At 39.1% G+C, this 17,440-nt stretch overlaps 1 long non-coding RNA gene across 1 annotated transcript; it reads left to right on the top strand.

Annotated features, from left to right (window-relative positions):
* The first annotated feature begins 4,510 nt into the window (after positions 1–4,510).
* On the top strand, positions 4,511–8,689 carry LOC137193367 (uncharacterized). Its single transcript, XR_010930788.1, has 3 exons — positions 4,511–7,577; positions 8,261–8,339; positions 8,593–8,689. It is a non-coding gene; the product is annotated as an uncharacterized lncRNA (long non-coding RNA).
* Positions 8,690–17,440: the final 8,751 nt, after the last annotated feature.

Here is a 17,440-nt window from a genome sequence, read left to right as displayed (position 1 = left end):
AATAAACTATTGTTATGTAGAAAGTCACATAACTGATTAGAGACTGCTTGCTCATGGATCTTAGAGAGAAATGGAAGGTTAGATATAGGTCTATAATTGGCTAAAATGCCTGAATCAAGAGTAGGCTTCTTAAGAAGAGGTTTAATTACAGCTACTTTAAAGGACTGTGGTACATAGCCTGTTAGTAAAGACAGATTGATCATATCTAGTAAAGAAGTGCTAACTAAGGGTGAGGCTTCCTTAAGCAAGCTAGTTGGGATGGAGTCTAAGAGACAGGTTGATGGTTTAGCTGAACAAATCATTGAAGTTAGTTCAGAAAAGTCGACTGGAGAAAAACAGTCCAAATATATGTCAGGATTTACAGCTGTTTCTAAGGTGCCTGTGTTTGGGGAGAAAACAGTGCCTGTTGAGGGCAAGAGGTGGTTAATTTTGTCTCTAATAGTTAGAATTTTATCATTAAAGAAGCTCATAAAGTCATTACTACTGAGAGCTATAGGAATACATGGATCAATAGAGTTATGACTCTTTGTCAGCCTGGCCAAAGTGCTGAAAAGGAACCTAGGGCTGTTTTTATTCTCCTCTATTAATGCTGAGTAATAGGTGGCTCTGGCGTTACAGAGGGCCTTCCTATATATGTTTTAAGACTATCTTGCCAGACTAAGCAAGATTCTTCCACTTTGGTGGAATGCCAAATCCTTTCCAATTTTCGCGATGTTTGCTTTAATTTGCGGGTTTGGGAGTTATACCATGGCGCTAACCTGTTATGTTTTATTATCTTCCTTTTTAAGGGGGTGATGGAGTCGAGTGTTATTCGTAATGAGCCTGCAGCACTATCAACAAGATTATCAATTTGGGAGGGACTAAAGTTAACATAAGAGTCCTCTGTAGTATTGAGACATGGCATTTAATTCAGTACTGATGGAATTGCTTCCTTAAATTTATCTACAACACTATCAGATAGACATCTAGTGAGGACATTTTTGTCTAATGGTGTGTAATCCAGTAATAGGAATTCAAAAGTTGTTAAAAAGTGATCTGATAAAATAGGATTTTGTGGAAAATTTATTAAATGTTCAATTTCAATCCCATAAGTCAGAACAAGGTCTAGAGTGTGGTTAAGACAGTGAGTGGGATTATTTACACACTGAGAGAAGCCAATTGAGTCTAATAATGAGATAAATGCAGTACTGAGACTGTCATTATCAACGTCCACATGAATATTAAAATCACCTACTATAATTACTTTATCTGTACTAAGGACTAAGTTTGATAAAAACTCTGAGAATTCAGATAGGAATTCAGAGTACGGGCCAGGAGGACGGTAAAATGGTAAATGGTAAATGGACTGTACTTGTATAGCGCCTTTCTAGTCTTCCAACCACTCAAAGCGCTTTTTACACTACGAATCACATTCACCCATTCACACACATTCATACGCTGAATGGGTACAGGGGCTACCATGCAAGGTCCCAACCTGCCCATCAGAGGAAGCTAAGCATTCACACACATTCATATACTGATGGCACAGCCATCAGGAGCAATTTTTTGGGGTTAAGTATCTTGCCCAAGGACACATCGGCATGTGGACTGGAGGAGCCGGGAATCGAACCGCCGATCTTCCGATTAGTGGACGACCCGCTCTACCTCCTGAGCCACAGCCAGTTCTATAACAAATAGAACTGGCTGTAAAGTCTTCCAGATTGGGTGACAGATATTAAGAACAAGGCTTTCGAATGAGTTATAATTAAATTTAGGTCTAGGGTTGATGATTAGGCTTGAGTTGAAAATGGCTGCAACTCCTCCTCCTTGGCCAGTTTCTTGAGGAATGTGTGTATTAATATGACTGGGGGGAGTGGATTCATTTAGGCTGACATATTCTTCATGACACGGCCAGGTTTCAGTAAGACAAAATAATCAATATAATGATCTGAGATTAAATCGTTTACTAATACAGCTTTAGATGACAGAGATCTAATGTTCAAGAGTCCACATTTAATTATCTTATTTTGTTGTACTATTGCAGTAGTGGTTTTAATTTTTACTAGATTTTTGTGAATGACTCCTCTTTTGTTTACTTTGGATTTAATTGATTTAAGTGGTCGGGGGACAGACACAGTCTCTATGTGGTTTTGGGTGGGTAACTGCTCTAATGGAAGCGCAGAGAAGCGTGTAGGACTGCAGCTCTGCTTCCTGGTCTCATGTGATGTGTATGTGATGTTTAGTATTAGTATGTAGTGTATTCGTATGTAGCAGTGGGATAACACTTTTTATTTAATTTCATTTATTTTTATTTATTTATTTCCCATATATTACATCACACTCTTGACCTTTGGTGGTCTCTTTCTAGACTGAATCTAAATGAACGTGAAGTGCATTAAGATTCAGAATGAACAGCATGTTCAGTCTTTATCCAGTGTTTGTATTGTATGAAGAGTATCAAGTAAAATGCTAACGTAATATTAAGTTTTCACCTGTTATGTACAAATACTCTATCTAAAAAAAATTATGCTTTTCATAATCACATTTTGTGAGTTTATTTTTAAGTCAGCTAAATTAAGGTATATTAAGTGCATTGCACTTAACTTTAGCACAGTATATTGAGCTCATGTGACTTATCCTTGTTGAGTTCCTGTCAACTTTATGGAAGTTGAGCACACTAAGATACTTTAAATATAGTGTCTTACAAATTTAAAGTAATGCTCAGTTTTTTGGCAGAATATATTAAGTTAATGTGACTCATAATTTTAGAGTTGTAATTGCTTGATTGAATTTGACCATACAGCACATTAAGTGCTCACAACTTCAAAAAAGTACAGCTTACTCAAATATCACATGTTCATTCTAAACACATAATTATTTCACACAACTCGACACAGTTAAGTTTGTTTACTTTACTTTTCCCAAGATAATTGGTTTCCTAATTTTTTTTTAAGTGAGCTTAAGTTGTTAGAGTTTACAGTGTATTCAAAACAGGTTTGGAATCAGTTGTGTTTGACTCTGTATCGCCATGGATCACCAGGAGAAGATCTTAGCTATTACTCTGTTGTACCTTTGTCATTTCCTTTGTCTTTGACCCTGTGGTTTTGAAGGGAAAGGTATAGCAGGGGTATTCCTGAAACTGCAATGATTATTTTTCTCCTCCATGGACACCAGAGCTTCCTGGTAACTGGTCCACCACCAAGCCACTTTGTCAGTTTCACTGTATCACCTCCAGGCCGTTGGTCAGTCCCGCATTGCCTGGAATCCCACAATACCTTGTGAAGTTATCACTTATGTCCCAATGAAAAATGAATGGGAGCGACCTTCGAGTGGCACTGCTTCCATTGGGTCTTCACTGTTAAGGTGTGTCAGAATGTGAAGCAAATTTTCAGCTTGCATCATTCATGCATATGTGACAGCTGGACCACTTATGTTTATTTGCCAAAATACCAATTGTATGTTAGCTGTTAGTTAGCTAGCAAAGGACACACCGACCATGTCTGTGGGAGTGTGCCTGTGTTTGCTAGTTCAGCCTCTGACTGAACTCAGAACTCATCAGAGACTCTGGTTCTTTCTTCGAGTTGCTCTCCATTTTCCTCTCCTCTCTGTACGTTTATGAAGCACATCCATACATGCAAATATTTTTCACAAGTTGCAAGTTTGCATTTTCAGTTTGACAAAGTACACAAGTACACACAAAGTAGTTATAGTAGGCTCTGATGTCTGCTGCGTGGGCATTGATTGACAGTGGTGATTGACAGTTCTCTCACCTGCTGCTCTTCCCGGCTCTGAGACTTGCACTGAGTCGGATGATTGTTGCAATATTTCACTAAGTTTAAAGTTACTTGATTACCATACCTGCCCTGTTAGCACAATTTAGCCAAAGTAGCTAACAGAAGCCAAAGTGTGCACCACTCGGTGTTCCCTGTAAGCTAGCATTAGCTTGGGTCCAAGGTGGCAGGGCATTCACATTCACATTCACATGAAGCAGCACAAAGCCAGTTAGTATTTTGGTGAAAACTGGGTCTTAGACATTGCGCTGCAGCAAATCTGGTGATTTTATCAACAAGAGCAAACTAAATGCCTGCAGCAAATGCGTTGCAATAATGGAAAATAATGCTCAAAATGTAAATGAACTTAAATGAACACTCACCTATGGCCATGAGCTTTGGGTAGTGACTGAAAGAATGAAATTGTGGATATGAGCTGGTGAAAATGAATTCCCTCTTATGGTGACTGATCTCACCCTTAGATGTACATGTAGAGTGTGGAGTTCAGAAAGGAAGGACCTTGGTGTAGAACCACTGCTGCTTCATGTTGAAAGTCAAGTCAAATTATTTATTAGCACATTTTATTCAGGACTGGTCTTGACAAGCAGTGGTTACAACCCAACGCCATTCGGTGAGCCTTTGCATGTTGTAGGTGTTTTGGACTGTCAGTGGGTGATGTTCTCAGCACATGCTGTTATGGAACAACATGTATGCCAATTGGATGCTATGCCAAGGTTTTACCTGATTATGGAGCACGAAAGCCATTGAGCTTCATATTGTTTTCTTTAAAAAAAAAAGCACCTTTAAGGGGTACTCATTGATCCGTAGGCCACCAGGATCTGTCTATAGCATACTCATTTGCTTTAGTCAAATAAGACATAAAAAAACTCCCCCTAAAAATCTTCACCTAAACTAGCCAGAGTGGTTTCCACAGATGGAGAGGAAGAAAGAGATGAGGAGAAACGTGTCAAGAGTCTGTAAGTGTGTGGCTGCTGTTCTGAAAGACAGTGCTGTTCACTGCCATGACACACACACACATACACTCACACACCCTTACACAAGTTCTGAGGCTCTGTGTTCTTATGTGGGCAAAACCCCACACTGTTACCTAGCAACAGTGGAAAACCAGGCTACAGAGACAGCATTCTTGTCATCATAGACTGTCATCATAGACGCACACAAAATCAGGTTGTGGTGATGGTTGTTGTGGAAAGTGTAAAAGCCATGCAAAGCCACAGTGGATGTGGCTGCAGACAGACACACCTGCTGTCACTGCAGGCCATATCAGAGAAATAGGATTGGCATTTAGTTTTTTGAAGGATTTCATTGTATCTGTTTTACAGACTAGTGTTGTAATGTAATTGCTGGGTCCCATCACATGCACACATGTTGTTGTGACTTCTTTGGTTTAAAGTAATTAAATAAACCAATTAATATGTAATTGTTCAAATAATATATAAAAGAAATGTTAAAAATATACTATTTACAGTATTTACACTTAGAGTATTTATAGTAAATCTGAGAATTCATGGGAAACCTGGTAATGGTAATTGTTCAATAGTACGATGGACAATATGTTTAAAATACACTGTTTAGAGATACGGACATAGAGAGGTGCTTTTATTTTGAAGTTTCAAGGAAGTAACCCACCCTGTGCTTTTTCGCTCGCTTTAGTGATGACGCAAGTGCAAGATGTCGGGTTGTTTATTTTCTTTTCTGTAAAACTGCAACATATTGTCGAGTAAAATATTTAGTTTGAATGACACACACAGAGAAATAGGGGTATAATTTCTGTACCTAAAGGTACATTTGTCAGAAAAGTATCCTGTAAGGTACAGCAATGGTCCTTAAGGTGATAGCTGTGGACCTTTGTTTTATTTTAAAGGTACAAAATCATTCCTGACAGAAAAGGGTACATAATTGTACAAGCTTAAACTGGTTCAAACCGGTTCATCCCCCATTGTGTTCCTAACATAGATATATAATAAGAGCTGGATAGGGCGCTGCCTCTCAGCCATGCAGCCAATATTTCTCAGTGGTCACTAATGGTATTGCAACGAAAAATCCCCCTGCGGCCCAAAAAGCATTTTTCCCATAGACCACCATTGTAAAAGAGGGCACTTCGAACTGCAAACAATGTCAATTATGAGTCTTTCTATTATGAACTTTTGATCCATGGTGGTTTTATATTTGTAAAACTTTCCTCGAGCCGAGAAAAGCGAATTAAAAATCTGTGACATCACCACAATGTAAAGTTTATTGGCCCAGCGGGAACTCGCGGGCAGGGCCAGCAGGGGAAACACTACTGCGCATATTCAGTGGGCCGCACAATGCAGAAGCAAACTCGGAAGCTAGAAACTTTTTTTGGCCATTGGTCCAATATCCAGCTAGTTTTTAGTTTTTTTTCTAGTTTTTCCTGCTTTGTCAAGCGGATGATGGACTAATTAAAAAAATAATTGAAGATGGAATATAAAATTAAACAAAGAAGAGACAAGAAAATTCAGGGGTAAGTAACTGGACCTTAATGTTTTTCATGCTATTGTTAGCTAGCTAGCCAACTTTAACAAGCCTAACTCAGGATACTGTAACTTAACATTAGCTAGCTACATTTACGGCTTGTTGCTAGATAGGCTACACTCTCATTAGCTATTTCAGAATGATTTGGTATTTTAATCAAGTGACTTAAACTTTGTGACAGGATACTTTTTATTTGAGAGTGATTTTGTTCATCTAATCAAGTTGCTAACTATAGTGTAGCAGAGTTGAAATGCTTCCACTTGCCATCACCATTACTCCCCATTTTATTTTATTTTATTTTTTATGAAGTATTTTCCCCATTTCATTCAACATTCTTTGCAATTCTCCATGGGGACTTGTTTTTCTGTATTTATTAATTTTATGCATTGGTGCTCCCTCATGGAGCCCATGCAGACTTGAGTAGTGCAACCCATTCCAGCCAGCTAATCTAACGTTTGTCAGTCCATTGCCACGTGGCAATGTAATGTAACAGACTGTGTTCATGTTAGTGTTAAATTGTTATGATTGTTACTGTAAGAAACGTTCGTTTAGTTCAGACATATGGTCTGTTGAGTTTGCAGTACTGATATTCCCAGGCTGTCAGTGAACATGTTGTCAGCTTAGATGCTGTGAAGCCTGTTGTGTCATGTGAGCTACCTGTAAAAGTGACCAGTGGGAGAGAACACACCTGCAATTGGCTGAGAGTGGGGAGGGGGGGTTGTTCTTTCTTCTTTGGTGTTATGATAGGCTAAGTCTAAGCTAGTGTAGAGTTCATGGCAGGTCTTTTTGTCATTTTGGCATTGGCTACAGCCCACGGTAGCCTGTGTTGTAGTGCGCAATAAAGTTGCAGCAAAAACTGACTAACGTCTCATCGTCTGCTTATCAAGGGACGTTACAATAATTTATTCTCATGTTTTTTAATCACTTTTACTTTTTCACTTAGTGCAAGACAATATGAGGCAGATTTAATAGACATTTTATCTTTTTTGCATATACAACAACTGCACACTAGGTCTCAAATTGTTCATGCAGTTCAGTGGATATTTTTATCCAAAGCACCTTAGTGTACAATGATTGTGCGGACTTTTAGAATGTATCTGTCTCTGCCCTTTTGCCAAAGGAAATGTGTGTAGGGGAGGATTCAACGTCCGTTCAGACCCATGTGAACGTGCTACAGAGTACTTCAGAAATCTTGACTGTCAAAGATCGCATGGCACAAGCATTCTCCTGGAATTGTTGTGAAATCATGGAAGGGATGCCCGTGGAGGATGTACTCAACAAATACCCATGTACTTAAGGACACCTACTGGAGTAAGTATGGTGAAAACACCTAAAATACAATGAAATAAGTAAAAACATGAAGCTTCACTTCACTACACTTTACATTCAGACCAACTAATTGTTATTAACATTTATCTTCCAAAAGGAATTATATCATATATCAAAATTCTTAAAATGAATTTTACAGTGGAAGTTTTTTTGTGCCAATAATTGTTTCAGTGCCAATACAGCCTTTTCCAATAAAAGTGTTCCTTTTTCAGCTCAGGTTTTGTTTTCAATGGCAAAAATTAACTGCCACTGTTCTAGCCCCATAAATATTACAGGAGAGTGTTATCAATCTATGTAATAACTTTGGATATTGTGAAATTGAAGGAATGTCAATTGTTGCACACTGAAAACAAGTAAAATAAGATTTTCTAAAAGTTGAGTTAGTATAGTCTGTAAAGCCCACAGGCTTTGAGGTTTTTTATCAGCTATTCACAGTGATATACTGAATATCAATAATAATGTCTTCATGTATATTTTATAGTTTTTTCACCAAGTTGACCAAATACATCCTGTAACAAGCAGCTTCTGTCATCACTTCAGGGAAGGCTTTGTTGGTGTTTTGACAGTCACCTAGCTAATGAACCTGACAATAAATCTGTAATTACCACATTACACACTTTAAAATGTATGTGATTGTGAAAGTAGGATATTTTTCTGCATTACAGGAATCGACTTAAGGGCCAGGCTTATCCTCTTGCCATCCATCTTCAGAGAAAAGATTGAACAGTTATCACTATGCGAGAGGTAGGCATCTGTATTGTCCTACAATTCTGACTGGTAGACCTCATGTAAATACATGCAAAGAAAAATATTGCTTGGATTCAGGAATTATGCTTAATTTAGTCTTCGGCCGTATTAATATTTTGTTTGCTTGTTTTAATGAGTTAGGTATGAAAAATATAGCGTAAGTGTAAAGCCCATATGTCTTTTCACAGGAAATTTTCAATAGAACTTTGCTATAAAATACATAAATATATGAAAAATGTCTTTATCTTAGGTGCTGCAAATCATCAAAAATTTTGTCAAACTTCAGGACTGATGCCCGGGAAGTGCTTATACTGTACACAAGAGGCTCTAATATTATGGCAAGCTGTTTTAACATTTAATGAAACCACATTTGTATCTGTAATTACATTTTAGATATCCAGAATTGCATTTCTCCTAGTCAAAATTGTATTCTGACTAGTCAAAATGGTAATTAAAGATATCCACCATAGCTTTCTTACTAGTAGAAATTGTATTTCAAGATATCTACAACTTTGATTGTACTAGTCAAAAATACATTTAAGATATCTAAAAATCTTTAAAAAGTATAAGTGGCCGTTTTAACATTTAATAGCTAGACTGGATATTTACTGCAGATATCTGTAATTCAATTCTTCTTAATCAAAATGAACATTTCAGATATCCACAATGACATTCTTCCTATCCAAAATTGTCATTTCAGATATCTATGACATCATTCTTCCTAGGACAAATGATGTCGCTTTTGCCATTCATGTGTATTGGGCTTTCGATTTCAGATATCCACAATTACATTTTGGATATCCAGAGTGAACATTCTGGATATCTGCAATACAATTCTTACCAGGGCAGCTGTGGCTCAGGAGGTAGAGCGGGTTGTCCACTAATCAGAAAATTGGCAGTTTGATTCCCGGCTCCTCCAGTCCGCATGTCGATGTGTCCTTGGGCAAGACACTTAAACCCAAATTGCTCCTGATGGCTGTGCCATCAGTGTGTGAATGTGTGTGAATGATTAGATTTCCTCTGATGGGCAGGTTGGGACCTTGCATGGTAGCCCCTGTACCCATTCAGTGTATGAATGTGTGTAAATAGGTGACTGTGATTCGTAGTGTAAAAACGCTTTGAGTGGTCAGAAGACTAGAAAGGCGCTATACAAGTACAATCCATTTACCATTCCATTTAGGAGAAACTCCCATCTCAGATATCTACGAGTCAAAGGAATAGCGCCAAAATGCTCCTTACAGAAAATGGGAGTCCATTGCAAACTCCATTTCCACGGATGCTGGAAACAGTCAACATACAGTCTCTCATTGGCGGAGACGCTCCTGCGCAGCGGAGCGTCCTGATGACGCAGCCATGACACTGCCCCTTTTAAAAACTGAACGTGCTCTGAAGCATACGCCTTTCCCATGTCACTGAGCTAGGGGTAACTTCTGTTCCTCTGTGAGTCAGCTTGACTAAAGGGGGTACCCCACGCACGTGTTTTCCCCTCATCGAAGACTCCCCTCGCCGGACGAGACGAGACTTCGCCCGTGTTCACCTAAACACATTCCTGGATCCGAGAGAGACCGCTGCTGCAACCAGCGTCCTCAAATTCCCTTGAGAAGGAAGAAACGCTCCTCTCTTCTTCACTGAGTTGAGCTGTTCTCTTCGCCACGCCGCTGAGAGCCAGCTGCCATGATTTTCGCCGACTGTGCGAGAACGGCCACCGTCTGCATCTGAGCCAAGGACAAAGCCAGACAGAAAGACGGACTACACATACACCCTGCTCGCTTTCTGAAGCGGCCAAGTAAGAGGCATAAGTCTGGGCAGTGTTAGTTGTGTGCTCTTTTCAGCATTAATTGCTGTTGTTTAGCATTTAGCTTTTTAGCTTTATTGGTATTGTTTTGTTGTGTGAGTTGACGGACCGCCAAGTCCATTTTTCTCTGCTTTAATCTGAGGAGTATTTTAAGTTTGCTGCCTGTTTAGTTGTGTTCACCATGCTAGACTGTTTTGTGTTTGTGACTGTTTTGTGTTTGTCCCGCTCAGGACTACCGCTGTGTTTGTGCCATGGTGAGTGAGAAAGTAAGTTGCTTTGTTGATCAGAAACTAGACAACGTGCGTCACAGACTGCCGTCCGTACGTGTGCTCTCTGTGGACAAAGGAACCGCTTCTCTCTCTCTCACGATCACTTTCTCTCCTTCTTCTCTCTCTTTTGACTAACACATACACGCGCACACACACACATACACGCACCGACATCTTTTTGTACATCTGATGGTCAGATAATGCTTTGCTTTGTCTTTTATTATCCGCCATCAGACACATGTGTTTTGCACTGAATTGGGTGAGTGCAAGACGCCAACCACCAGGCGGCGCCATCTTGCTTCTGTCTAACCAAGATCCCACCATACTTCCGCCATTCGGTTCTCGCGTGACGTGACTTCCTCCCATAGTCATGTCTGCGTCACAGACCGACAACGTCATCACGTCAGGCCCCGTCACCACCATCTTGTCGCGCGCGCGCACACACACACACACACACACACACGTATTCCCCTGCATGTGTCCAACCCTGTACGTAGCTGTTGTGTTTTGTTTGGTAGAATTAGATTTTAGAATAGTTGTTTATTGAATGAAGTATTTGTTAACTTTGTTAATTTTGCTAAGTTTAATAAACACTGTTATATCTTTAAAGAGAAGTTCTTTTGTCATTATCGTGTGTAACATATTGTGAAAAGTGGTTGATTGAAGGAGTCAGAGCTCGAATTCAACCCTTCTTTGTTCACCCTTGAACGTTGATATCTCTCAGATATTAACATTCTAGGTGAACTCCCATTTATGAGACTACATTGTTTGGTTATTGGTCCCGGTTTCCAGGTGGTGCCCCATATTTGTTAATTCATATTAAAAATTCTATTAATTGTTATAATTAGTTAATTATCTTTGATAATTGATCATTTTTGCAAATAATCAACTGTGTTCCTCACAGATCCAACAGTTGGTGCCCAAATGATTAATTAAGGTTAACAATATCTTGATTTCATGCTAATAACCAAACACACTACTGCCCGTCCCAACACTAGCCATAATTCTAATTCCAGATATCCATGATATAATTTTGAATATTTAAAAATACATTTTGACTAGTAAAAATGTCATTACAGAAATCTACAATTTCAATTTTACTAGGAAAAATACAATTGTGGACATCTATATAAATATAGTGGATATCCATAATTTTAATTCTTCCTCTTCAGAATGCAGTTTTTGATGTTTGAAATTGTAACTGACGTAGATCGACATGTACTGCAAGTTGGGCGGTACTTGGTTTTTGCTCTGCCGTTTTCAACATGGTGGCTGCGTTACAAACAATCTCACTTTACAGCTAAACAGTAAAATACAATATGTTTCTGAAAACATTTGATGTGAGAAATAGGCACTATAGTAACAGAATCTTGTTTCATATTTGAACAACACTGCCTAGTTTGACCTGATCATCACTCAGTAACAATCATCTCTGAGTTTAGGACATGTGTGTGTATTTAGTGACCACTTTTGGTGGGATTTTTCTTTTTTCACTGAAGGCAAATGCCGATTTAAGTTATGACTAGTAAGAGCTGGATTGTAGATATCTGCAATGGGAGTTTCTCCCAGTAAGAATTGTATTGCAAATATCCAGAATGTTCATTCTAGATATCGAGAGTGTAATTGTGGATATTTGAAACTGAAAGCCCAATACACATGAATGGCAAAAGTGACATCATGTGTCCTAGGAAGAATGTCATTGTGGATATCTGAAATGTTCATTTTGACTAGGAAGAATTGAATTAGAGATATCTGCAATAAATATCCAGTCTAGCTATTAAATGTTAAAACAGCCACTTATACTTTTTAAAGATTTTTAGATACCTTAAATGTATTTTTGAATAGCACGATCAAAGTTGTAGATATCTCTGAAATACAATTTCTACTAGTAAGAAAGCTATGGTGGATATCTTTAATTACCATTCTGACTAGTGAGAATACAATTTTGACCGGGAGTTATGGATATCTAAAATGTAATTGCGGATAGTCAATGAGCACTTTTTATGTTAAAATGGCATCCTATCCAACAGATATCCACAATACATTTGTGGATATCTGAAATTGCATTTTTACTAGTCATAATTCTAATTGAAGATATCTGAAATTGCATTTTTCATAATACAAATTGTTTATATCCATAATGTCATTCTTACAAGGCACATTGTATTTTGTACTTTTCCAGTCTAGCTATTAAATGTAAAATTGGCCTGCCATACTAACATAACATTGACAAATCTGATTCGCTTGCAATAAAAATGCCAATGAAGTAATTAATTTACTTATTGGTTAAAAGTTGTAATCTCCTCTTTTTGCATGTTTTTCTTTTGTGTAGGGGGAATGAGTGGAAAATGGTGATCACTGGAAGAGGGTTCAGTGTGGTGAAAGTAGATGGAGGAGGCGTGTGTCAGTGCACAGGCCTTGATGAAGCCTTCAGTATGTATTTTGCTTTCAACATTTTATATCCAACACACCTGAAAAACATGACTTTCTTTCAGTTCACTGCTGTTTGTAGTTGTCGTGTATCTATTGTTGTTGCTGTTGGTGTTCTGCCCCCACCCCTCCCTTCTTTCTCTCTCAACCCAACCGGTCAAAGCAGATGGCCGCCCACCTAGAGCCGGGTTCTGCATGAGGTTTCTTCCCGTTAAAAGGGAGTTTTTCCTTACCACTGTCGCCAAGTGCTTGCTCATGAGGGAATTATTGGGTCTCTGTAAATTTAAGAGTACGGTGTAGACCTGCTCTGTGTGAAAAGTGCCCTGGGATGACTTTTGTTGTGATTTGGTGCTATATAAATAAAATTGAATTGAATTGAATTTGTTACATTATGTGTGAAACCAAGTTGTGAAATGGAGTTTTAATTCACTCAGTGATTAGTGAATGGCTCCTTAGGTCCTATGCTTCAGCTTAATGTTGAAACAGACTGCTTATTGCTATGTGCTGGAACTTGTTAAGGACAAATCAGTTCTAGTAGAAAAATGCATTGATTGAAATGCACGAAAACGAATTGGTTTACATGTGAAATATTGATTTTGTTAAAAGATGTAAATTAATTGTTATTCAAATAAATTTTGGTGAATGATTGTAAATGTTTTTGTCTCTGAATTTAAGGCTATGTTTTTGCCTCATAAAGGTACAAAATGACGTCGCTCCAGCTGTACCTCATTAGGTACCAATTCTGTACCTTTCCAATGGATACATTTTTGTACCAGGACATAAAGGTACATTTTTGTCTCTAGGGGTGCAGAAATGTTCTTTTAGAGGTACAGACAAGAAGGTACAAAAATGTACTATGTTCAAAGGTACAGTGCTTGTACCCTGCTAGGGTACAGCTGGAGCAACAAAGCATAAACATCACTGGAATCCAAACAAAAACTACACATCATAAGATCAGTCTTTATTATTTAAGTTATTATGCATCTCAAACATCTTTCAAATCCTTTTGCAGAGACTGGAACATTTAATTGGCATTAAAGGAACTGCATTAAGCTGGTTTAAGTCCTATTTATCAGACCGATTTCAGTTTGTACATGTTAATGATGAATCCTCCGTGAAGGCAAAAGTTAGACACGGAGTTCCACAAGGTTCTGTACTTGGACCAATTCTATTCACCTTATATATGCTTCCTTTAGGTAATATTATTAGGAAACACTCCATAAATTTTCATTGTTACGCAGATGACACCCAATTATATTTATCAGTGAAGCCAGATGAACCCAATCAGTTAAACAAACTCCAAACATGCCTTAACGACATAAAGACTTGGATGACCTGCAATTTTCTACTACTAAATTCAGATAAAACTGAAGTTATTGTGCTTGGCCCTAAACACCTTAGAAACACATTATCTAATGATAAAGCTACTCTGGATGGCATTACCCTGGCCTCCAGCACCACCGTAAGGAATCTGGGAGTTATCTTTGATCAGGATATGTCCTTTAACTCCCACATAAATCAAATCTCAAGGACTGCCTTTTTTCACTTACGTAATATCACAAAAATCAGGCACATCCTGTCCCAAAAAGATGCAGAAAAACTAGTTCACACATTTGTTACTTCTAGGCTGGATTATTGCAATTCCTTATTATCAGGCTGCCCTAACAAGTCTCTAAAGACTCTCCAGCTGGTCCAGAATGCAGCTGCATGTGTGTTGACTAAAACTAGAAAAAGAGACCACATTTCTCCCATTTTAGGTTCACTACATTGGCTTCCTGTAAAATCTAGAATAGAATTTAAAATCCTTCTCCTAATTTACAAAGCCCTTAATGGTCAGGCACCATCATATCTTGAAGAGCTCATAATACCGTATTATCCCACTAGAACACTGCGCTCCCAGTATGCAGGCTTACTGGTGGTCCCTACAGTCTTTAAAAGTAGAATGGGAGGCAGAGCCTTCAGCTATCAGGCTCCTCTTCTATGGAACCATCTACCGGATTCAGTCAGGGGTGCAGACACCCTCTCTATGTTTAAGAGTAGGCTTAAAACTTTCCTTTTTGATAAAGCTTATAGTTAGGGCCGACCAGGCTCGCCTTGGATCAGCCCTTAGTTATGCTGCTATAGGCCTAGACTGCTGGGGGACTTCCCATGATGCACTGAGCTCCTCTCTCCTCCTCCTCCTCTCCATCTGTATGCATTCATGTAACATCAATGCATGTCACTAACTTTGCTTCTTCCCCGGAGTTTTTTGTGCTTTCTCATCTCACAGGAAAACCTGAGTCCCGGGCCGAACCTTCGCGGTCCTTCACAGTCCTGATGGCATCCTTCCCTGGCTATTGCTGCTTGTGCTTGTTGTTGTTGTTGTGATTGTTTTTCTTCTGTCCCCCCTCCCCCTTTCCCTCTCTCTTTCTCTCTCTCAACCCAACCGGTCAAAGCAGATGGCCGCCCACCAAGAGCCGGGGTCTGCTTGAGGTTTCTACCCGTTAAAGGGGAGTTTTTCCTTACCGCTGTCGCCAAGTGCTTGCTCATGGGGGAATTGTTGGGTCTCTGTAAATTAAAGAGTACGGTCTTGACCTGCTCTATGTGAAAAGTGCTTTGAGATGACTTCTGTTGTGATATGGCGCTATATAAATAAAAATGGATTGATTGATTGATTGAATAACACTCTGATCACATTCCCTCATTTGGTCCAGAAGTACGGCATTGGGGAGAATCACTTTCTAGAATTTCTACAGGTAAAGTCCTCCATTCAAATCAAAATTAACATCAAATCATCTAACTTGGAATTACAATCATTACAATCAAACCTAATCAACAGCACAGGTAAAAAAAAAAACTAATCTACAAGATAATCTCCACATCTGACCCTTCCAAAAAACTGGAACAGGTTATACATATTAACCCCAGTGCCGACTTCTGGACTCAAATCTCCAAAAACATCTTCTCTCAATCCATTAACTTGAACATCCAGCTCATACAATATAAGATCATTCATCCAATACACTACACCGGAGAAAAGATGTTCAAAATGGGTTTTATAGACACTAAAATTTTTCCTTCCTGTACACAAAACACTACTGACCCCTACAGAGGGGTGACAAATTAAAGAAAAAATGGTCCAAGTCTGAATGCTTGACCTCTACAGTGAGGGGATCCGGTGGCTCTGTTATGCTGTGGGGGACATTTCGCTGGCATGGTTTGGGTCCACTTGTCCCCTTAGAGGGAAGGGTCACTGCAAATCAATACAGAGTTGTTCTGAGTGATCACTTTTATCCTATGATGAAACATTTCTATACTGATTGGAGTGGTCTCTTCCAGGATGACAATGCCCCCATCCATAGGGCACGAGAGGTCACTGAATGGTTTGATGAGTGTGAAAATGATGTGAATCATATGCTATGGCCTTTGCAGTCACCAGATCTCAACCCAGTTGAACACCTATGGGAGATTTTGGACCAACATGTTAGACAGTGCTCTCCATCACCATCATCAAAACACCAAATGAGGGAATACATTTTGGAAGAATGGTGCTCATCCCTCCAGTAGGGTGGGAGAATAAATGCCAAGGTGCGCTGAAGCTTCTCTGGTGGCACATGGTGGCCCAACACCTTACAAAGACACTTTATGTCCTTTAATTTCTCACCCGTCCATGCATGCCACATGGGAATGTACACAAATTAAACAATTATTCTGACAGGATACACTGACAACTTCTCTCTTCTTTTGGGCTGCCACATCCCACAATCCCCTTCATTTTGCCTACTAAGATACATTTCCAACATCAACCTAAACACATCCAGTAGAATACTCTCCATAGCTGTAACCATTGTCAAGAAAACTATCCTCATAAACTGGAAATCAAGGAACACAATCAGTATAACAATTTGGAAAAATCTACTTATTGAACACATATAAATGGAAAAATTATCTGCCTCCATCAAAAACAAAAGCAAGCAGTGATTTTGACATAATCTGGAATCCATTCATCAATAGTCTTAATTCTTAATCTTCACACATATTACACTCATAACCTCTTTTTGCCTGTCAACTATCCACAATAAATAGTCACGCCATCATTGCCCACGCATATATCTGTCATTCCATTTACATCGTGATCCCTACAAATTTTTAATCTGATCTGCACTTATAATAGCACATCACAAACACCCACAATGTCAACTAGAAATTAATAATGTAAGCTTGTCAAATTAAAAGCAAGATTATTTGTGTTCATGAACACCCCCAGTGGGGCCAGTAGGGGCCTGTCTAATAACAGGGACTGACTGGGATGGACAGACCCCCTCCTGAAGGTCTGTGGTTGCCCTTCAGGGTCCCAGCTTCAACCACGTTATTTTAGTAATAATAGTAAATTATAATAATAAATAAACACATAATTTTCTTTGGTTTCTGTACCTCAGAGCGCCGGCAGCATCCTATCATGCAGCCCTGTGCTCATCTACCATGTAGGTGTGGTGCCTTTGCTATGGGCCGGCTTCACTCCCCCTACCCCAACTCACACTCAAACACACACATACACACTGACATTCACTCACCCAATCACTTGGGACAGATCTTGCATGAGATCAACTGAATCAATTGACTGA

Source organism: Thunnus thynnus, chromosome 12 (genome assembly GCF_963924715.1).
Source record: "Thunnus thynnus chromosome 12, fThuThy2.1, whole genome shotgun sequence".
Classification (NCBI taxonomy): domain Eukaryota; kingdom Metazoa; phylum Chordata; class Actinopteri; order Scombriformes; family Scombridae; genus Thunnus; species Thunnus thynnus.
Note: the sequence above shows the minus strand (reverse complement) of the source record. Positions and strands in the feature narration are given on the sequence as shown.